Raw genomic sequence first — 23,256 nt, forward strand, 5'->3', positions numbered from 1 at the left:
TCGAAACCTTGGGGTCATCTTTGACTTTTCTCTCTCCTTCTCTGCTCATATCCAGCAGATTGCCAAGACCTGTCGTTTCTTTCTTTACAACATCCGTAAAATTCTCCCCTTTCTTTCCGAGCACTCTACCAAAACCCTCATCCATACCCTTGTCACCTCTCGTTTAGACTACTGCAATCTGCTTCTTGCTGGCCTCCCACTTAGTCACCTCTCCCCTCTCCAGTCGGTTCAAAACTCTGCTGCCCGTCTCATCTTCAGCCAGGGTCGCTTTACTCATACTACCCCTCTCCTCAAGTCGCTTCACTGGCTCCCTATCCGTTTTCGCATCCTGTTCAAACTTCTACTAACCTATAAATGTACTCACTCTGCTGCTCCCCAGTATCTCTCCACACTCGTCCTTCCCTACACCCCTTCCCATGCACTCCGTTCCCTGGATAAATCCTTCTTATCTGTTTTCTTCTCCACTACTGCCAACTCCAGACTTCGTGCCTTCTGTCTCGCTGCACCCTACGCCTGGAATAAACTTCCTGAGCCCCTACGTCTTGCCCCATCCTTGGCCACCTTTAAATCTAGACTGAAAGCCCACCTCTTTAACATTGCTTTTGACTCGTAACCACTTGTAACCACTCGCCTCCACCTACCCTCCTCTCTTCCTTCCCGTACACATTAATTGATTTGATTTGCTTACTTTATTTTTTGTCTATTAGATTGTAAGCTCTTTGAGCAGGGTCTGTCTTTCTTCTATGTTTGTGCAGCGCTGCGTACACCTTGTAGCACTATAGAAATGCTAAATAGTAGTAGTAGTAGTAGTAGTAGTAGTAGCACCTCTCTACAGTATGTGACTAAATGTAGTTGCGAGCATTTATGCCTTGTTTTACTTGGTATAAATCCCAACATCTGAATTAGGCGCAGAGCAGGTGTATTCTATAATAATGTGGATAGATTTTAGAAATGCCCTGCCCATGGCCATGCCCTCTTTTCAACTATGCAGCTTAGAATTTAAGCATTCCATGTTACAGAATACACTTAGCGAGTTGTGTGCGTAAAAATTAATGTCAATTAGTGCTGATAATTGCTTAATAATGTCCAATTAAAAGTGCTGACTAGTTATGCGCATTGTTATAGAATACACTTTGATTTCCACATGGAAATTAAGGCGCCATCTATAGAATCCTGAGGCTAATGTGCAGTTGTCCACAGTTACATTACGAGCAGATACTTATCAATGGACACAAGCAAGCTTACAGTGTTTGGGTGAGATTTGGAAGGACTTCCTTTAGATCCTTTGATGAGCTACGTACCCAAAATAACTTACCTTCCTATTGCGAATACATTAGTAAGAGTGTGTTAGGTGGGGTAGGTGAGACTAGATCCCTGAGGTCATAGACTAGCATGGAGAAGATCATAATGAAACCGAGATCTCTACCTAAATTGATTAGTAAGCTATACTTTGCCTACATTTTGGCGTTAAACAGTGTGATACAGATCTGAACCTGATTGCATGTTGGAATCGTGCCCTCAGTCTGGAGCTGGATGAGATGGACTGGCAGCAGATCTGGCTTTGCAATTCCAGATTGTCGATCTGTAATAAAAATCAGGAACTCATGTGCAAATTGCTGCACTACATTTACTATTATCCTGTGTTCTCTTACATTAGTTCCGCTGATCTCAGGTGCTAGAGGGCCTGTGGGGAACTGGAGACTACATTCATATTTGGTAGGGTTGTATTTGGTTCATTATTTTTGGAAACAAATAGGAGAGATCCTTTTGATGCTGAAATCACATGCTGTGTTTACTGTACACCTGGGCTATATCTTTAAGGTCAATCAGAAGGCAATGATATAAATAAAACATTACAAATAGTTGTGTTCACATTGTTTTCATGAAGACCGGTCTTGGGATACTGCTAGACTCGTCACTCACTCTGATCCCACAAATTCAAACAACCTTCAAAAATTGTCTTTATCACCTACGGCAGCTATGAAATCGCTCTCCATATATTGAAAAGATGAGTCTGACCACAGTGGTCCATGCCATGATAACATCGCGACTACATTACTGTAATGCCCTGTACACTGGCCAAACCAAAAAGAGTTTGTATCAGCTCCAACTAATTCAGAATGCTGTAGCATGACTGATAGAAGGCTGCAAGTTGCGGGACCACATCACACCCTTCCTGCAAAAGATACACTGGCTACCAGTACCTTACAAAACTAGATTTAAAACTCTATGTTTGATTTTCAAGGTCCCCAGACAAAATAGGCCAGAGTACTAAAAGAATAAGTTAGCCCTTTACACACCTTTACGGCCTCTAAGGTCCTCTCAAAGATCATCACTATCTGTACCCTCATTAAAAAAAAATAAAATAAAATTGTACAATGTGATACCCACCAGCAAGCCTGCTCAGGAGTAGACATAGCCCCCACACACTTGAATTTACTCCCAGAGGGGCTATGTATAACTTGAGACTACCTCTACCTATTAGATTGTAAGCTCTTTGAGCAGGGACTGTCTTTCTTCTATGTTTGTGCAGCGCTGCGTACGCCTTGTAGCGCTATAGAAATGCTAAATAGTAGTAGTAGTAGTACTTCAGGAAGCAGATGAAAGCCTGGCTCTTCTCCCAAGCCTTTAATACATAGGGTGACTGACTATACACTCATTCTGCACCTGGACTAGCTTGCTACACATACTGTAACTTAGATCAGTTCCTTATCTCTTGCTTAACTATACAAAGAACTTGCCTTGATTTTAGCTAACCATCAAATTATTTTTATTTATTTATTTCTGCATTTGTATTCCACATTTTCCCACCTGTTGGTAGGTTCAATGTGCCTTACAAGAGTCTGGAATAAAATTGGTTACAGTTCGTACAGAACAAAGTAAATTGATTACAGTTTGTATAGAACTAGGTTACAATTTATATAGAAGAATGAGATTAACAGTTGTCTTGAGTTTGACAGGCTTTATGTGTTTATAGTTGCCTCAGGTAGGCATGTGAAGTGTTTGGGATGAATTGGGTGACAAAGCTTAGTTTAGTTCTGTCCATTGTCGTATTCATGTAGTGCTGATTTGGTAGTCTGGTTGGTTAGGTTGGTTCAGCGGGAGGAAATTTCTGAAAAAAAATGGGCTTTCAGGTGTTTTTGGAAGATTAGGTAATTGTCCTTGAGTTTTTATTATCCCAACTGACTCTGTACCATGTATCTTGTTCTCATCATATATCTGCTCTTGGTCCCTCAGCTATATGGTAAGCTGTTGTCAGACCTGTGAGTTCTTTTACCAAGTAGAGCACTGCTGAGCCCGGTACTCAGATCAGGTTCTGCTTGGTGGCCGGACAACCCCAGGTTTCACCTGCGCTGACTACCGTTCCCCAGAGGTTGAGCCCCTAGGTGCGGGCGGCCTGCAGGGCTTACGAAATGGAGCAGGAAGCAGGGTGATGAACATGACGGCCAGATAGGCAGCAGGCAAGAGAGTGATCCAGGTATAGGCAGAGTCAGTAGGCAGGCAGCAGGTCAAAAGGGTAATCCATGTACAGGCAGAGTCAATAGGCAGGCAGCAGACACGAGAGTAATCCAGGTACAGGCAGAGTCAGTAGGCAGGCAGCAGGTCAAGAGGGTAATCCAGGTACAGGTAGAGTCAGTAGGCAGGCAGCAGACACAAGAGTAATCCAGGTACAGGCTAAGTCAGCAATGAAGAAAAAGTAGAGGAGAAGCACGCTACTGAGCAAGTAACACCTACCAAAGTAGAATCCGAAGCAAGGAGTCTAGGGAGAGCTCAGCTGATAAAGTGCTGCCATCTGACATCAGCAGGGAGAAGGGGCACAGCCATAGGACAAGAGCGGGGGAAGGAGGAACCGGAAGACCAATAGGAGAGAAGCAAGGGAAGCCAGGCAGAGGAAGAGCAGACCAAGGTGGGTGGAAGCAAAGCAATCAAGGAGCCTGGAAGCCAGGCAGAGAGAGAGAGAGAGAGAGAGAGAGCAGAGCCAGGTGCATGGAAGCAAAGCAATCAAGGAGCCTGCAGCCAGAGAAGAACTACACACACATGGCTCAGGGCTGTGCCAGTCAAGTGTGTGTGTCGACGGGACCCTGCGCAGCCCAAGGACGCCACTTGCATTGAGGTAGGGGACATGACAGCTGTATTGTAGAAAATCTTTAGCATCATGTCTATGTTAGTTGAATGTTCTAATGTATGCCTATTAGGTGTATCATTAGTACTATGCTAACGTTGTATTATATCTCTGGCATTTGAATTCCAGTGCTGTTAAATGAGTAAATATTTGATATTATTTCACAGTAGTCCTATTATTAGGTTTCAATTTACTGTTTTGTAGTGTTTATTTATTGTATTTATGTTTATTCTTGACTATTTTACTATTGTTATGCTATTAACAAAATTGTTTTATGTTAAACTGTAACTGCTGTACACCATCTTGGGTGAATCTCTTCATAAAGGCGGTTAATAAATCCCAATAAATAAATAGATAAATAAATTTACTATAGCATTTCAGTGGAAGGGGGCACCAGACCTCTTGGTTAGGAAAACCAAATTAGCAGAATATGCCACTACCTCATTCAAGGCAAAGTCAAAGCTTACAATGTTATTTGGACCAGTATTGGGAATGGTATGAAACTAGCGGTTAAACATATCACTTTATACTCTGTAATGTGTCTTTTGCTTTAAAAAATTTTTTTTGTTTCGTTGTAGTGTAATTGGATGTCTTCAGATCAACCTGTTGTGGAAAATGTATTTGTGCCTTTGCTTTTGACTGCAAGTAAATAAAAAGTTATATATTAAAAAAGAAAGAAGAATCAGACTAGAACATATTTTTTTGTCAGGATCTGCCTGTTCTTTGCACCCTCTATTTTCCCTCAAGCCTCCTTGTCACTGATGCTGCAAAGCTACTACCATCATACCTTACTGTAAGAATGTTGTTAGAGGATGATGCGCTGATTTTGTTTTGCACCAGATATGTCATTTAGCACTGAGATTACAAAGTTTCCCTTTGGTCTAATCAAACCACAAAGCATTCTTTCATATGCTTGCACTGTCCTATAAATATTTCTTTGCAAGGCAATTCTATAAACGTGTGTATGCAGTTATATGTACCTTGTGCATGCAAGAGCCACCTTAATTGGTAGGCATGCACCAAAACTGCGTAGAATGATAACTCTTAGGCAGTATATCAAATTTTTAATTAACTTGAAAATGCACTATGCACTATTCTGTAAGGTAGGGCGTAAGTGCTATGACATGTAACTGCAAGGGGGAGTACACATGGTAGAGCATGGGGCCAAGAGATGTCCGTAACTTACAGAATACTAGCAATTGCAGGGGTTGCATGGCGCCCTTAAGCAAAATCACTTACTTCCGCCATTGACCTGGAGGTTAAGCGATCGGGCCTAACTCTTGGCACGTCAGAATGGGCTTATGCTAGCATATTAAAATGTTTTATGTATGCTTATGTGCGTTACAGAATTGGCACTCAATGAGCTGCTTAAACTAGAGGTTGTAAGTTATAGAACTATCTCTTACATGGCTTTTCATAAGTAGTCTCATAAAGGGAAAGGGGATGGGATTTGATATGCCATGTTTCTGTGGCTATACTCAAAGCAGTTTATACTTTATGTACAGGTACTTATTTTGCACCTGGGGCAGGAGAGGGTTAAGTGATTTGCTGAGAGTCACCAGGAGCTGCAGTTGGAATTGAACCTGGTTCCATTAGTGCTCAGGCTATTATACTAACCATTAGGCTACTCTTTCACTTATAACTGTTGAATAATTAATATTTTCCTAAGTCTCAGCCTCAGACCTCTGCAGGGGTGGACTGACCATTCGGGCAACTGGGCAGTGTCTGAGGGCCCAGAGGCTCTAGGGGCCCCAGAGGCTCTGCCTAGATGCCCGAATGCTTGGTACGCCACTGTTGATCTAGTGGCCTCAGTGGGAAGGAACATGTTTTTTCCTGCCCGGCCCACTGGGCTGCCGCTATTCCCCCCCCCCCCCCCCCGGCCCGGCACCACTGTATTTTAAAAATGGTAGCTGAGACTCCCTGCAGAAATCTCACAAGACTGTCGAGACTCATGAGACTACCGTGGGAAGTCTCGGCTGCCATTTTGAAAACATGGCGGCGCCGGCGGGCAGGGGAATAGCAGAAAAGAACTTGCCCCCCCCCAGAGGCCACCAGATCACCAGGACCCCTCAGGCAGGACCAGGGCAGGGAGGGCATCAGGTACAGTGGCAGGGGCGGCAGGGGGAGTGTCGGGCAGTGGCTGGGTAGGGGGCCCAGACCACTCTCAGTGCCCGGGGACCCAGACCACCCTGTCTATTTGTAATTTCTTATTACTTGTTGCTTTTATTGTATTTGATTTTATGTCTGTGGATTGTATTGTACACCACTTTATTGAATGGAATGGATATCAGCAGAGCAATTTTGTATATTGTAATGAAGCTGATAATGAATTACATGCTAGAGATAGGAGATTACTCTAAAATCTCAAATAGAGGAGGTTTAATTGTTTTTTTTTCTAATTGGGTGGGACTATTTGGTAACCTTTTTCAAATGCAGGATACAAACAGTTTTGTTTTGCTAATTGATGGCGAATATTCCTGTCATGGTGGTGGTCATGCCCTCCCGTATTTCGGCTCAGTTTTGCCACCGGTGGATGTCAGGACTGAGCTCCGCGGCAACCCCTGGTTTATCCAGCTGCTCTCCTGACACTTTGGCTTACTGGCACTACCGCTTCTGTCATCCTGGGGACTGCCACAGGTCAGATGGATTGTTCCCTTGCCAGCCGTCTCCAGCCTTGTTCTTTTTGTCTGTTTACAGTCCTGTTCCTAGTCTGTCCTGTCCCAGCCTTGTTCTAGTCCATGTCTTCCATCTTGTTCCTGCATGCTTGTGTCTTCCGCCTTGTTCTGACCTTGTTCCTGCCCCAACCCAGTCTGGCCTCTGTCGTCTCTGCCTGTGTCTATTCGCATCTTTGTGGTTCCTGACCTCTGGGTCTCTTGGTTCCTGCTGATTCCTGCCCTGACTCTGTCAGGCTAGCCCCCAAGGGCCCTCTTAAGAGCCATCTCCTGTCCCTGACTCTGTCAGGCCAGCCCCCAAAGGCTCGTCTAAGAGCCACCCTCTGGACTTGTCTCCGCCAGGGCGAGACTCGCCTGCCACCAGTTGGGCTATGCCTAGTCTTCAGACTGGGTGGGTAGCGTAAACTCAACTGTGGCCTAAGGGCTCACCTACCTCAAGCATGACAATTTCTTAGCTATTAAAGTTTTGAACTCCTAAGAGGACAGTGGCTGCTGAAGTTCACACATAGCGTAAGAGGAAAAGTAATGTTTGAACCTACAGGTCTTTCTGTGCCAATAATTCATTAACTACTAAGTTATCATTTTTGCACCAAATATAATTGTAACTTTTTTATATATATAAATGTGTCAGGCAAAACCTGTGTGCTATGATTGTAATTATAACTTAGTATTCTCAGTTCTAGTCATGACTTCTTAGAGGTATTTATAAAATTAGAGCTTCTTTTTTCCTTTTGAAGCTCATCATCATACATTTTAATTTTTTACTGTAGGTATGAATTCTAATAATATGTTTCTTTGATGATTGGAACACTAATCTTTCACTCTGCAGATTGCAGCATAATCTAAGTTACATGTTGAGTGCTGAAATTTAAGAGTTTTTTTTTAGAAGGAAAATGCGACTGATTATGGTAAGTGATTGCTGAGTGCATTTAAAATTTAAAATTGTTCATATCCTTTTTTTTCCTCATTCTGTACTATATGACATTTAAGTGGAGCAGCTAGCAGAACTAGAAGTGGGTTATGTCAACATTTTCATTTAGATCTTTATTACTAACCTTTTGTCTAATGGAGCGGGAAGACTTACACTGCTGAGGAATTCAATTTGGTTATGGATGTCAGAGGCACTGAGACCCTCGTGGCTCTTTTACAGATTTGGTCTAGCTTCAGTTTTTTAAAATTTAGGGGTTAATTTTCAGAAACAATGGTGATTGTAATAATTTAAATGCTGGCACCTACATCTAAAATATATTTATTGCATTGCTATATATGATCAATAACACTGAATATATGTACTTTATGGTTGCTGTTATTTAACACACAGAAGCTAAAGGGGCATTTCTATAAGTGGGCACCTCCTTTAGGTGTCATGATGCCACACAGTGAGAGCCTATTCTATAATAACGTCTGACCACCCAGATTTTGTTATAGAATACTAGTATAAAAGCATTAGTTAGTATTAATCATTTCTATAGTACTACTAGATGTATTCAGTGCTGTACACATTATATGCAGGTACTTTGTCCCTAAAGGGCTCACAATCTTAGGGGCCCTTTTACTAAGCCACATAGGTGCATACGCATGCCCAACACGCACCAAATTGGAGTTACTGCCCAGTTACCGCATGGCCCTTGCAGTAATTTCAATTTTGGCATATGTCTGCTACACGCGTCTGAAAAATATTTTTTATTTTCTGGCACACGGCAGCTATGCACATCAAGTGGCATTTGATGCTCATAGACCATCACCGCCCGGTTACCATGTGAAGCCTTACCGCTAGGTCAATGGCTTGCAGTAAGGTCTCAGTCCCAAAATGGTCGCTGAAATTTTCATTGTTCCTCACGTCTGTTTTCGGCAAAAATTTTAAAAAGGCATTTTTTGTAGGTGCGCTAAAAAATAATTCTGTGCACGCCCAAAACACATGTCTACACTACCGCAGGCCATTTTTTGGCGCACCTTAGTAAAAGGACACCTTAATTTTTTCTACCTGGGGCAATGGAGGGTTAGGTGACTTGCCCAAGGTCACAATGAGCTGCACTGGGATTTGAATTCACGTTGCCAGGCCTGCTGCACTAACCATTAGGCCACTCCTCTATTAGCTTGCCAACTATTTAGACAATAGACATATGGCATAACTGCAGTTACGTACTTGTAGCAGGGATACAAGTAACTTACACTATTCTGTGAGTTGAGATTATAAGTGGCAGGCATTGCCCATGTTTCTCTCATGTTCCACTGTCCTTGCATTTATGCACTATGGACTAGATTCAGTAAATGGTGCCCAAATGTGGGTGTCAAAAAAATATGCGCTGAGCGCTAATCTATAAATGGCACGCTGAGTTCTGCACTATTTATAGAATAGCGCATAGCACCAGGATCTGCACCCAGCTTTGGGCTTGAGGATTTACACCAACTGAAACCTGGTATAAATCCTCGTAAGTTTGGCGCGGATCCCCTGAATTCTATAATACTGCATGCATTTTTAGTGAACGCCCCTTGCCTGCCCATGCCCCTCCCATGGCCATGCCCCCTTTTCAGTTGTGTGCTAAAAAGTTTGCGTGTGCATCTTGATAGCATAGCGCTTACCAAGATGCCCACACAAATACAAATTGTTGCTGTTAACGGCAATAATTGATTATTAGCATCCAATTAGTGGCACTAATTGGCTCATGTAGGTGCAATTATAATGACAGAAAATCACTTATAATAATTTCTGTGGAGTCTTAAGTAAGAAGAATGACTGCACCTAGGGGTCCTTTTACTAAGCCATGGTAAAAAGTGGCCTGCAGTAGTGTGGGCACGTGTTTTTGGCACACGCCGGGTCATTTTTTACCATGTCTGGGAAAAAGGACATTTTAAAAATGGGCCAGGAAATGGGTGTGCGCTAAAATTAAAACTAGTGTGCGCCTATTTATGGCCTGAGCCCTTACCGCCACCTATTGATCTAGTGGTAAGGTCTCACATGCTACACGCATGGTAACCATTCATCATGCACCGACTGCCGATTATGCCGGAAATGCTACGCGCAGTAGAAAATAAAAAATAATTTCTACCACCAGAATGTGTGCACGCCAAATCCAAAATTACCGCTGGGGATGTGTTTAGCCTGGTGGTAGTCTTGTTTTGGTGTGCACTGCGTTCGCGTAGGCCCTACCGCAGCTTAGTAAAATGGCCTCTTAATGTGGCCCTATGGTTCTAGCTGTGCTGTCCCCAAAGAAGGAATAACGCCAATGTGGAAATATTTATTATAGATAATAAAAAATAGCAAATACGCATGGAAGTTACAAAAATACTGAGGATTACACAAAATAGATATATAAATATATATGCATATGTGATTACAACTACAACACTCCTGAGAAGATTACAAGTTAACAGCTACATTAGGCTATTGTCGCAAATAGTAGAAGCAACTGTTGAAGGTTGCTTGGATTTGGGAAATCAGAGTAAGTGTTGAATCTAACTGTATTCCAAGGTTTCTGACTTGTGATTTGAGGGGGAGTTCATACTTCTCAAAAGGGATTTTGATGTCAGGTATGTATCCACTTGTATTAGGGACCCGGAGAAGCTTGGTTTTACTTGGGTCAGGCAAAGTTTGTTGTTTTTATTGATCAGAAAAGATGGTTCATGGCCTATCCAGGCCTCAGGCCTTTAAAAGGTGAGATACACTCGTTACTCACTTAAATTGAACACACAAATTGGGTACACACCCAAATTTGCATGTGCAATTTTTAGCACCATATATAGAATCCGGGGATTTGCCACTTTTGTGCACCGGTACAGAATAGTGCATAGTTGCTTTACTGCCAGTTATATATGTAAGTGTACACTTAATCAGAGAAAGTGTTGGTATTCTGTACATTATTTCACATAAATGGAGGCACCCTGTTATAGAAGTGCCCTTTTTGAACAACTCATCCAGATAGTGGCTCTTCCCCAAACCTATCCCCTTATTGTTCAGATAGATTTTTGACTTGATGTTATCTGTATAGCAGCTGAAAAAAAAAACAACAACAATTTATACGTTCCCTATCAGCAAATGTATATATATATTTGAATATCATCTTCTTAGTTTCAAAATTTTTTTCCACCATTTTTTAGCATTTTACCTCTATTAGTAACTTTGCTGATTTTAATTTTTGGGGCTTTAGCAAGACATCTTCTCTCTATGCAGATAACTTAGTGAAGATTACAACTCAATCCTCGCCATAACATCTATATACCAGGAAACGTCAAATTTAGTCAATCCTGATTTTCCCCTGTGATAGAGTTGTACTACCCAGGTGCTGGAAGACAATTGGAAAATTTCATGTTAAGTCATGATCTTTAGGATAAACATGAGAATTTTCCTGAAAAACTAAATGCTTGGATGGTGGCAAGCTTAAAAGAACCTTTTTAGAAAAAAAACAAAGCAATATTCTCTGAAAAAGGTGGCTCAGTTTATACTCAAAGTATGACTTTCCATCAGCTTTACTTTGCCAGTTCTTGTAGGAAGGAGGAAGGGGTTTGAAAATGAAGCGTGCCTCTGTTCGTCAAGCCCTTTTGCCTCCCTTGGCACTGCCTGCCCTTTTTAAACTTATGCTGGCTCTACCCACTCATTGGTGACATCATTTGGCCATATTGGACACCTGTCTTTAATTGTTGATGCAGAAATGGGTCCTGTTGAAGGGAATGTCAAAGGTTTGTGCCTCTTGTTACATCCCTTGGATACTTTTGGGTATGTATACATTTCTACTGGATAAATACATTTTCCTTTAACTTAAATTAAAACCGGTCAGGGAGAAAGCAACATTTTGGCTGATGTGAATGGTGAAGCTTCTGATTGATTTTCTTTCCTGCTATTCTCCTTGTTTTCTCTGTTGCAGTTTATGGGTATGTACAAAGGTGTTGGTTGAGGAAATCACTTGAACCCCTCATCACAGTTGATTCTGTGGCAGATCTTGATCCTGGAGTTTTTGAGCTGCCAGCATACAGAAATACTAGAGATATTACTTGTGATTGGAATTGGAATGGCTAATAAAGCATCATTGAGCCTCGCCATATGCTCTGCGTCTCCTACTATTGATAAAATTCTGCTTTTGTCACCAGTGATGCTGTTGTCTCTCTTGCAGGGAGAGGAGACACTCAATGAAGGGGAAGTTTCATCTAAAGGGTCAGTAGGTTATTGCCCAGGAGGAAAGAAAGTACTTCTAATGGCAGCATCATCTGGAATGAGCTCCCACATTTCTCTGTCTGCTGAATTCATTAGAGCTGCCCTTTTAGCTTGGATTTCTCTATTTAAGCTTGACATTATCATTTTGGTTAGCAGTTATACAGTACTAGCATCTTTAGAAAAAGCTGTTTCCTTGCTGGTAGTTACCTCTGAAAATTAGCAGCTAATTAAGTCTCATGAGACAGAAGCCAGTAACTATCTTGGGAGGACTGTGGAACTTTGTCCATCAGCCTTTTAATTGGCTATGCAAATGAGGTTAATTCAAGATAACACTAACCAGTGAAGGCTTGCAAATTTGGAGATGAGCATTAGGAGCCTGAAATTGTGGGTGCTGAAGGTTGCTCAAGTTTCATTGGTCATTTCTCTAGATCATTTAAAAAAACATCAGCAAAAGGTTTGGAAAATCCTGGAGGGAGGTTTCTTCCTTACTGCTATGGTTATCTTTCTACTGGGAAGGGGAGGAAGGGATGCATCAGAGACAATGGGCCTAATTACTCAGTAGAAGGTCTTAATTTGACTGGCATATTCAAGAAGGGGGAGAAAGGGAGGTCAAGAATTCTGATGCTAGTAGCTTTTGTTCTCCTCAGAATTGTGACATGATTCAGCGACTTTTTTTTTGTGATAATCATCATATGTTATTATTGGGGAATAAAGTGTGGATTTTTCCAGAACTATGTAAGTCAATGCAGGAGCTTAGGAAGAAATTTCATGTTATGCATCGGAGAACTCTGTGCACGTTTTATTTCTAGATATACTTGTAGATGTATCCAGAGCCTAATATCTGAGGGAACAGCCTCAAATATAGTTCTTTCACTTCTTTTCAGACTCCAGAACAGCAAGTATGATCAGCCTTTCATTCCAGGTAACCTAGGGGTTGGGGGGGGGGGGGGGCAGAGGAGGAATGAGCCTGGAGCTGAGCAGAGAACAGTTATATTACTCCCTAATCAGGGGTGTGCTGGTAAAATTTTAACAACGGGCTTTCTCTCCGGACATAGCCGGCCCTGAAATTTGGGTGGAGGGGGGAATACATGCCTCTCTCTCCCCTCCCTTGTGCGGGCACACTAGGCATACCTTTGCCGAGCCCCACCAGCCAATAAATGGACTGCCACCATTCTCTGCTGCTTGTTTCTGGCTCTGAGCAGCATGATGGAACCTTCTTGCGCTTGCATGAAAAGTCCCAGCCTGATGCTCAGAGAAACAAGGAGCAGGGAGCAGCAGCAGTCTATTTACTTGGCTGGTGGGGCCAGCATCACTGCCAGCAAAGTAAAAGAGAATTCAGGAGGGGACCCAAGCCTACATTTTGGGAGTCAGTTGTTAGAATAGCCATGGGGAGGCCTACTTTAACAACCAGCTCCCAAAATTCTTAAAAACTTAACGAACGGCTCTCGCGAGCCCGTGAGAGCCCGCTCCAGCACACCACTGTCCCTAATCCAACCTGTCTTCTCTTGTTGTTCCTGCCCTGACCTATCCTTCTCCCATCTCCAGTTTTCCAATTCGTTTTTGTCTACAAATTAAACCTTGTGTATAACAAAGTGTAAAATTGTACTTACTCTTTTTCATAAAGTAATTGCAGAGAAAATAGTATGTTCTTAAGCAATATTATACATCTCTCACTATAGAAAATCTTTGCATGCTTATCCAGCTAATGATGACGGGGAACCAAATCATAGATCCGAAGAAGAATGCAGAGGGAACTGCTAAATAAGACACTTATTCTTAGGGGAAGAATCAATGAGGCACAATAAAGGAGTTGGGAATTACAAGCCAGTTAGTCTGACCTTTATGGTGAGTAAATTAATTGAAACACTGCTATAACAGAGGCTAACACAATTTCTGGAATCCAGTGGATTGCAGGATCCAAGGCAGTGTGGTTTTACTAGAGGTAGCATAGGTTTACTAGTGGTTGTCTATGTGAAAAGTCCAAAAGGTCACCCCTGTGCCTTTGTAAAATACATTCCCACATCCCACGCCAATAGAGCTCAACTTTAAATATGGTGGTCCTGCCCCCCCCCCGCAGGCTAGCTCCAGGTCCCACCCGGGCTCACAAAGCAACAACGAAACAGTTTAGACCACGCTCTCACTCTTCTGATGCTTAATTTCCCCTTCCTGTCAACAGCTCAACTCTTCTTCACCAATTGTCCCACATTTGACACCTGCTTTATGTAACCCAGGTCTCACCTCTTTTTCTGTCTGCTCAATCTGGTTCTGGGGTACCAAAATGGTCTAGGTTACACTTACCGGGGCTCTATTGATCCTTTGCCCCTCAAATCACTCATACAGTCATAACTTCCAATCAGCGAACTTGAGAGTGGGTCAATGGTCCGGAATAGCGATCCAGGGTGTTGGGAATCTATGGGGAACACCAAGGAGTCTGTTCTCTCTCAGTCCAGGCACTCTTTTCCTTGCTCTCCAAAGACCACTCAGAGCTCCAGAGGTCTTACGGAAATGCAACTCCATATTTACTGTAACTTTTGCAATCAGGTAGTAACATGTCAACTCTTGAATATTTACAGTTCCATTCTCCCACTGGTGAGATGAAACGATCCACTTCACTTCATTTTCTGACTTGCTTCACACTTAGATATTTACAGAACCTCCTGTCCATTACCCATCCTTTCGTGACAGGAATAAATTCCAGGTATCTTATACTCTACTCCTCCACTCTCTCCATTACAAGCACAGTCCATTTTGGCTGTCCTCTCCTCCAGCAGTGTACCTCTCTGGGCTACACTCCGGCCTCCCAGGTAGGCTCCCTCCTTTCCCGGTCCCACTCCCGGGCTGGACTTCCCTTGTCCATCTGAAGCTTAACTCCTTTATGTGGCACTTTCTTTCTGCATTTTATTCTAATATTCCTTTCTTGGGCTGGACTTCCACCCAGGACATCCCAACATTCCAGCCCACTGGCAGGAACCTCCCTCCCCTCAGGGATCTGGAAAAATCTATCAACTCTAGTAATACCCATTCCATGGGGTATTACATGTGCACACATAAGTAGTAGTGTAGCTAGCAGGGCTCTTTCTAAAACAACAGGGGGGGATTGACATATAATAACCCGACATATAATAAAGGACCCGACACAGCACCGTGTTTCAGCTAAGTGCCTGCCTCAGGGGTCTAAAATCAAGCAATGTACAGTACAAATTAAACATATATATTTATATATAAAAGGAAAGTACATGAATAATGTGTGTGCACTTATATACAGTTTTCCGCATCTGCGGATTTTCCCCTCATATTACATGTGCATACATCTTAACTCTGTCCCTGCAAATGCCTACATGTGGTATATGTATATATTTTATGGGATAGTTCTATAAATAGATACAGAAGGTAACTCTTTTTCTCTGCTCACCAGGTTAACACGCGGACCACAGAACCCTGAGGCAGGTTTCCGAAACGGCGGTCATTGTAGGTCGTGGTTGTGGTGCAAGAAAGACCTGCACAAGCAAAAGACAATTTATGAAAGCTAAGGAGCTTTGCTAATTAACCTACTATACCAGACAAGTTAAAAAGAAAAGAGGTTTTTGGCCGATGATGAGGAAGTCCAGTCCCCGAAGCTAATATTTAGGCTGGGGGCTTCTCAAGGCCTTTTCCTCAATAACAATACTGAAGTCTTTTCCTACAGTCAGATGCATAGATGCTCTTTATTTGATATCCCCTCATTTTCTATATTTGAGTTTGATTTACAAGGAGATAACCTCTATATACATCTTTATGTATATGTATATATACTCATCTCAATGTGATTGCGCATTAAAAAAAAGACCCTTTTCTGTGTATGAAATAGCCTCACAAGGCTAGTGGAGGCGTAGCCTAGTGGATAGTGCAGAAAACTAAGATCCAGGGGAACTGGGTTCAATTTCTACTGCAACGCTTTGTGATCCTGGATAAGTCACTTAACCCTCCATTGTCCCAGGTACAAAAGACACCTTAGATTGTGATCCTGCTAGGGACAGAGAAAGCATATACCCCCCAGGTTCTATAAACAACATCCAACTAGTGCACACAATTTGAGTAACCAGCTGATTAGTACCAAAAACTTGGTGCTAACAGTCAATGATTGGCAACAATTTGGATTTGCACAAGCATCTTTCTAAGTGCTATTCTATAAAGGGGTGAAGCAAATCTTTAAGCCTGGCCATGGGAGGGGCATTCACTAAAGATGCATATTCAGGGGATCCACAACAAATTTACGTATTTACACCAGGTTTAAGTTGGTGCAAATCCTCATGCCTAAAGTTGGGCATGAATCCCAGCGCTATTCTATAAACGGCATCCAACTCAGAACACCATTTATAGAATAGCACTCAGCGCACATTTATTTGTACCCATATTTGGGCAGCATTTACTGAATCTAGTTCAGAATATGTACAGCACTGCATACGTCTAGTAGCGCTATAGAAATGATAAGTAGTAGTAGTACTATAAGAAACTGTAAAACAATCTGTTCTGTCCCTGCAGTGCAGGAGATGAACTTCCATCGCTGAAATTTGATAACACAGCATCTACAAAAAAATTCTAAAACATTCTTATTGTGTGTCTATTTATGAATGCAACTTAATGTGTGTATGTAGTGTTATAAAACAGACTCCTTGAATGATACTGAACCTAGAATGTGCTTTCTAACACATCCCTCTTCCTTCCCCTCCCTATACATCCTCCCATACTCAACAATACGCCATTCCCAATATACACCCTCCTCCTTTTTCCCCTACCTTTACCTTCCTCCCTTCTTGTCCATCTTACCTATCCATACCTAATCGACCACCCCTTTACTCATCAGTTTATAGCTACATCCACCCTATGTTACTCTGTTTATCTGATATAATATGTAAGGTGCATTGAACCTGCTATTGAGTGGGAAAGTGCGGGGTATAAGCATTACAAATAAATAAATAAAAATAAATAAATACCTAGTAGCACACAAAATGTTCTTCCACAAGGTTATATCTGATCCAAAGCAGTTGTAACTTTCTGTGAGAACAGTGCAGGCACATGCATATTTTACAAAGTACACATGCACCAACAAACTCTGCTTTAGCTCTGCCCAAACACTACTTGAGGAATACCTATAAGCAGTCCATATAAATGTACACCCTCTTTTGCCAGCACATGTACTTGCAGGAATGTATATCCTTGCGCATTTTGATAACTGCTATTTCCCATATGCAAAACATGCACATGGCACAATTTCTTGGTGTTCAGCTCCTCTCCAGTTACTGATTTCCAGTCTCTAAGTGTGAACTATTATTGTGTTGAGCCACCACATATATATTCTGAACTACAACTAGGACCCTGTTTACTAAGCCGCATTATAGGAGCGTTAACATCTTTAACGCATGTTAACCATGTACGCGCCTACAATATCCCTATAGGCGCCTACAAGGTTAGTGCATGTGCTAATAGTAGGTGTGTTAAAAGCACTAATGCGCCTTAGTAAACAGGGCTCTAAGTGTTGTTTGGTGGAATTGACCCCTGAGGCAGGCATTTGTTATGCCAAAACAAGGCCCGTGTTTGGTCACTAATAAAGCACGCTTGTTCCATTCCCGAGAGCCCTTCGTACTTTTTTCTAGACTCCAAACATGCACATGGGGCAGGCTTTACAAAATTACCTTTATATTGTCCAAATAACTCCAAGATCTTTTTCTTGGGTGGTAGCTAATATGGGACCCATTATCATACGCCAGTAGTTAGAATTATTTTCCATAGGTGCATAATTTTGCATTTGTCCATATTAAATGTTATCTGCCATGTGGTCTCTCAACATCCAACTGTAACCCCTGACAATCTGCTGTTCTTTAACAACATTGAATAATTTTGTGACATATTCCTTTTATTGAAGATACCGTATGTAAGACAAATGCCCGACACAGGCCGTGTTTCACCCAACAATAGGGCTGCGTCAGGGGCTATAATAAACAACAAACATATCAAATTATAAAACATAGAGCATCATAGAAAATATGTATCTCTATAGAAATGTGCATAAAACATCAATATAAATAATAATATACATGTAAAGCAGAGACATGAATTATAGACATTGAGAGTCTCTTTTGGATTCAAAATTAATATGAACGTGTAAAAATGTGTTAAAATAAACATATAATAACATTTAATATAAAATATAATTTAAAAATATTAACACATAAATATGCATATAAATATATATAAAATATATAAATATGACAGAAACCTCAACATTATGAATTAAAAAAATACAAATTATAAACATCTATAGTACATATATATTGTAAAATACCAGCAAAGAAAGGGCACTGGCTTAGACATAAAGAGAGAAAATTTAGGTTGTAAAACCATTAGGAAGCATAAAATTGAGAACACATACCTAATCTGTATCTTCATTAAATGAGAGCGGCTGTAAAAGGCCGCTCTCATTTAATGAAGATACACGGCCTGTGTCGGGCATTTGTCTTACATACGGTATCTTCAATAAAGTTGTTTGGACATTATATTGATCTGCTAGTTTGTTTTCTACGTTGGATTTTGCAGATCGCTTGCCTTGTTGTTTTCTGGGACACCCTTATTCCTTTTATTTACACTTGATACTCTGATTATAACTAAATTAAGTCCCAAAGCAGATTGCAACTAACATAATGTACAATATGTATTTTAAAAACTAATTGACATTCTTCAACATCCGCAGATTTGATAACCTATTTAGTCCAGCCTTTCCTAACCTAGTCCTCGGGGTACACGTGGAGGGGCATAATCGAACGGGGTGCCCAAGTTTTCCTGGGGCTGTGAAGGGGCGGGGAAATCCGTATTATCGAAATGAGATGGGCGTCCATCTTTCGTTTCGATAATACGGTCGGGGATGCCCAAATCTCAACATTTAGGTAGACCTTAGAGATAGTCGTCCTTAGGTCGTCCTTAGAGATAGTCGTCCCCGGTTTTTGGTGATAATGGAAACCAAGGATGCCCATCTCAGAAACGACCAATTGCAAGCCATTTGGTCGTGGGAGGAGCCAGCATTCATAGTGCACTGGTCCCCGTCACATGCCAGGACACTAACCGAGCACCCTAGGGGGCACTGCAGTGGACTTCAGAAATTGCTTCCAGGTGCATAGCTCCCTTATCTTGTGTGCTGATCCCTCCAACCTCCCCTGAGAGAACGACGCCCATCTCCCGATTTGTGTCGGAAGATGGGCGCCCTTCTCTTTCGAAAATATGCCTGCTAGGCTCATCCAGTTTTCAGGGTATCCATAACGAATATTCGTGAGTTGGATTTGCATGCAATTGAGGCAGTTCATGCAAATCTATCTCATGCATATTCATTGTGGATATCCTGAAAACCTGATGGCACTAACCCTCGGATTCTATATATCGTGCCAAGATTTTCATGTGGAAATTGAAGCATATGTCATAACAATGCACATAACCTAATTGGTTAACAAGCTAATCAGCGCTAATTGGATTTTAACAAACAATTATCAGCACTAATTGGCATTAATTAGAATGTACGTGCTAAGCGTATTCTGTAATGTGGTGTGTTTACATTCTAAATTGCATAGTTGAAAAGGGGAGGCGGAATGGGTAGGTCATGGACATTTCTAATTTAGGTGTCAGCATTTACACCAGGTTTTACTTGGCATAACTGCCCGTGACTAATTGTAGTCACGTGGATGGGTGCTCGCCATATTCTAAAAACTGTGCAGAAATTTAGCCTTATTCTATAAAGTACACCTAAATTAAGGTATACTTTATAGAATGCGCTTAGGCAAATTTTGTTTTGGCGCTGAATTTGTAGGCATGATATATAGAATCTAGTCCTCAGTGTGCCCCAAGGACTGGGTTGGAAATGGCGGATTTAGTCCTTTACGCTGGCTTTGCCAAAAGTCTTCAGAAAATCCAGGTACATTATAGTGGTAATTTTAGAAAGCTTATTCACCAGTTACACAAAGAAATATGTAATGGTAACATACATGCAAAAGGATAAAGGGTCATAGATTTGATACACCGCCTTTCTATGGTACAACCAAAATGTTTTACATATATATTATATGTAGGCACTTTTCCTATCCCCAGCAGGCTCACAATCTAAGTTTTTGTACCTGGGGCAATGGAGGGTTAAGTGGCTTGCCCATGTTTAAATAGAAACATAGAGGAGCATTTTCGATAGAATATCCATGTGAGAATTGGGATGTCCTGCTCAAAATGTTCAAAAAAAAAATCCATCTCACAGACATTTTTGAGCAGAAAACTTGCTCAGGATTTTCTGTTTGAAAATAGATGAGAAGGACATTCTGCTGAAAATGTTCAAAATAAAAAGTCATTTTCCAAAATGAAATGCCCAAAACATGAACGCCAAAACAGCAGGTACAAGAACATTTGCCATCATTTGTACAAAATGGCCACACAGACGTCCCTGCAGAGCAGAGAGGCAGCCTATAGGCAACGCAGTGGACATTAAACAATGGGGCCCAGGTAGAAATCCCACCTTAATCCTTTTTATGTTATTGTGAGCCCTCCAGGAACAGATCAAATCTACTGTACCTAAAGGTACCTCACTGCAATAGCCATCACGCTCACAGGTGTCTTATAAATTCAAGCACAGTAGTCATTTTTATGTGTCAGAAGGGCTCACTTATTTGTACAGAAATAAAAGAGTTAAAGTGGGAGTTATACCTGAGGCTCATTGTTCAAAATCCACTGCACTTACCACCAGGCTACTCCTTACATTTGCTTGCTGCTCTATTAGGAATGGCCATAATACTTGAAGCTGACATACACCCTGGTAACCACTATCTCTTTCACTTCTTAAGGGGTGTGGGGGGGGGGGGGGGGTCAGTAACCACTGGAAGATGAAGGAGGGTCATGCCTTCATCTCTCCAGTGCCAGCTGCTTAATCAGGACACCTTTTTATAGCCTGGATGTGATTAAAACAGGTCTAGATAAAAACGTCCTTTTTTTTGCCTTGGATGTTTCAGCCCCCCCGATCCATCCTGGGATACACCGGGAGGGGCCTAAGTACCATATAAGGAGTTCATATGGTAATTAGCCCCTCCCAGTGCATCCCAGGAGGCACTGGGCAGTGGTTGGGTGCTGCCATTTTGATGAGGTTGGGCCCAGAGGCAGGAGGGATTAGGCATTCCTCCTGGCTTCAACTCAAGGTATGTGGAGAGGTTGGGGAAGTGGGGTGGGGGGGGGGGGGGGATTACAGTAGACCACCAAAGCCAGTGTTTACTATGGGGAGGTTGGTTGGCTCCCTGGGCCACCAGGTTATTTGTTTAGGTGGGAGGGTTGGGAGGGGGGGGTCCACCGGACTACCAGGGATGTTTTTAAAGGTTCAGGGGGGAGGAGTCTGATGAATCACCAGGGCTTCTTTTAAGGTTGGGCGGGGGAGTCTTGGGCTCTGGAGTGTTTAGGGGTAAGGGATTGCGGCGTGCTGCCGTGTTGACATTCCTGTCAGTGCCTAAGTCAATCAGTGCTCAGTCACTGACAGGAACGTCTGCAAGGGACCCCAGCAACATCTCCGGAGCTGTCTGTAGGTTTTAGCTGCTATGGCATGGTTTTTCTGTGTGCTAGTTTTCTGAGCACTGTACAAAATGCTAATGACCTCATATTAATACTTTCGTCACTGCTTCTGTGCACGGTGTAATGGCATAGAAAAGGCCAGAAAATTCCAGAACTTCGGTAAAGCAGTGGCTGAAAGCTAATGGTTTGTTCTGAGCATTGGGGCCTAAATTCTGTTGCTAGATATCAAGTTATATACTGCAGGGAATTATGAGCTACAAATGTTAAAATAATGCACTGAAAAAAAAATCTAAATTATGCATAATTATATAACGGTTAATGCCTTTCACAGAAATAGATGAAATAATGGCATAGAATGTTTTTCAAATACATATAGGTTCTTTTGCGTAAATGTGTATGCTGCCCCTACCATTTGAGCTATGGATAATACAGTTGGCTGTCCTTTAAAAGGCAGAGGCAACATTCAACCCTTTTTGACAAATTCTACAACTATTTTGAAAGAAATGGGCATGAAGCCTCAGTCAGTATATGTCCAAATGATTTTTCTTCAGCTTCAAGCAAGCTTTTTCCCAGGCAGTTCTTTGGTGTTTTTATGTTTTAGTTTGAACGACCCTTTTACTAAGCTGCACTAAAAAGTGGCCTGTACCATTTTTAGCACATTGGTTTCCTGTTTGCTGAGGCCACTTTCTCGTAGTGGTAAAATGGCCACAATTTCAATTTTCTCCTTAATGGCCACATGCTAATTAACATATGCAAAATCAATTTATGAGTATTAAATTGTTTAATAACAAAAAGGTTTGAAATGAGCCCCCAAAATATCAGAAATCCCGTAAGCTGCTATGGAGGAGCCTTCCCTTTACAGCTATATCTGAGCAGTAACCTCTGGTTTCTATAGTCAATGACAAAGAAACATCTACATCAGAAGACAAGAGCTATATGCTATTACTTCCAAGCAAGGAACTATTGACCAGTACTGAGATGACTGTGGGAAAATGAGAGAGGAGTGAGACTAATTTGAAACAAATCGATCTCTTTATAATTTAAGTGAAATATAGCTAGTGTAAATTACCTGATTTCTACTGCTCTAAGAACAAAATGATACTTAAAATCTAATTATTAATTTTTCTCATAGAATTTCAAATGTCATGAACTGGATATTACAGAGTAAGAGGTGAATGAGTGGAAGAAGTGATTTGCTGACATTATAAGTAATTAAAAAAACAATCTTCTTATAATAAAATTGGATTCCTCTTATATTATTTGGATTGGCCACCCCCATATATTTTCTCTTTTTAACACCCCTAAAGCCTTATCCATGTGTGATGGTTAGAAACAGAGGGCCCCCTTTACTAAGCCACATAAGGCTCTATGCGTGCCAAAATGAATGTACCACCCAACTACCGTGTGCCTCTTGCACTAATTTCATTTTTGGTGCACATCTGCTACAAGCATCTGGAAAATACTTTTTATTTTCAGAGTGCGTAGTGGATTTTATTTTTGTTACATTTGTACCCCATGCTTTCCCACTCATGGCAGGCTCAATGTTGCTTACATGGGGCAATAGAGGGTTAAGTGACTTGCCCAGAGTCACAAGGAGCTACCTGTGCCTGAAGTGGGAATTGAACTCAGTTCCTTAGGACCAAAGTCCACCACCCTAACCACTAGGCCACTCCTCCACTCCAAGATGTGTTCCAAGTGGCATCTGATGCGCGTAGGTCGTTACTGTGCAGATACCTTACCGCTAGGTCTGTGGC

At 41.8% G+C, this 23,256-nt stretch overlaps 1 long non-coding RNA gene across 1 annotated transcript; it reads right to left on the reverse strand.

Moving 5' to 3' along the window:
- Nucleotides 1-1,119: 1,119 nt before the first annotated feature.
- LOC115465177 lies at nucleotides 1,120-19,679 on the reverse strand. Its single transcript, XR_003941345.1, has 3 exons — nucleotides 19,575-19,679; nucleotides 13,937-13,944; nucleotides 1,120-1,131 (listed from the first exon to the last, which is right to left on the reverse strand). It is a non-coding gene; the product is annotated as an uncharacterized LOC115465177 (long non-coding RNA).
- Between the last annotated feature and the right edge of the window lie 3,577 nt (nucleotides 19,680-23,256).

Source organism: Microcaecilia unicolor, chromosome 3 (assembly GCF_901765095.1).
Source record: "Microcaecilia unicolor chromosome 3, aMicUni1.1, whole genome shotgun sequence".
In the NCBI taxonomy this organism is placed as follows: Eukaryota; Metazoa; Chordata; class Amphibia; order Gymnophiona; family Siphonopidae; genus Microcaecilia; species Microcaecilia unicolor.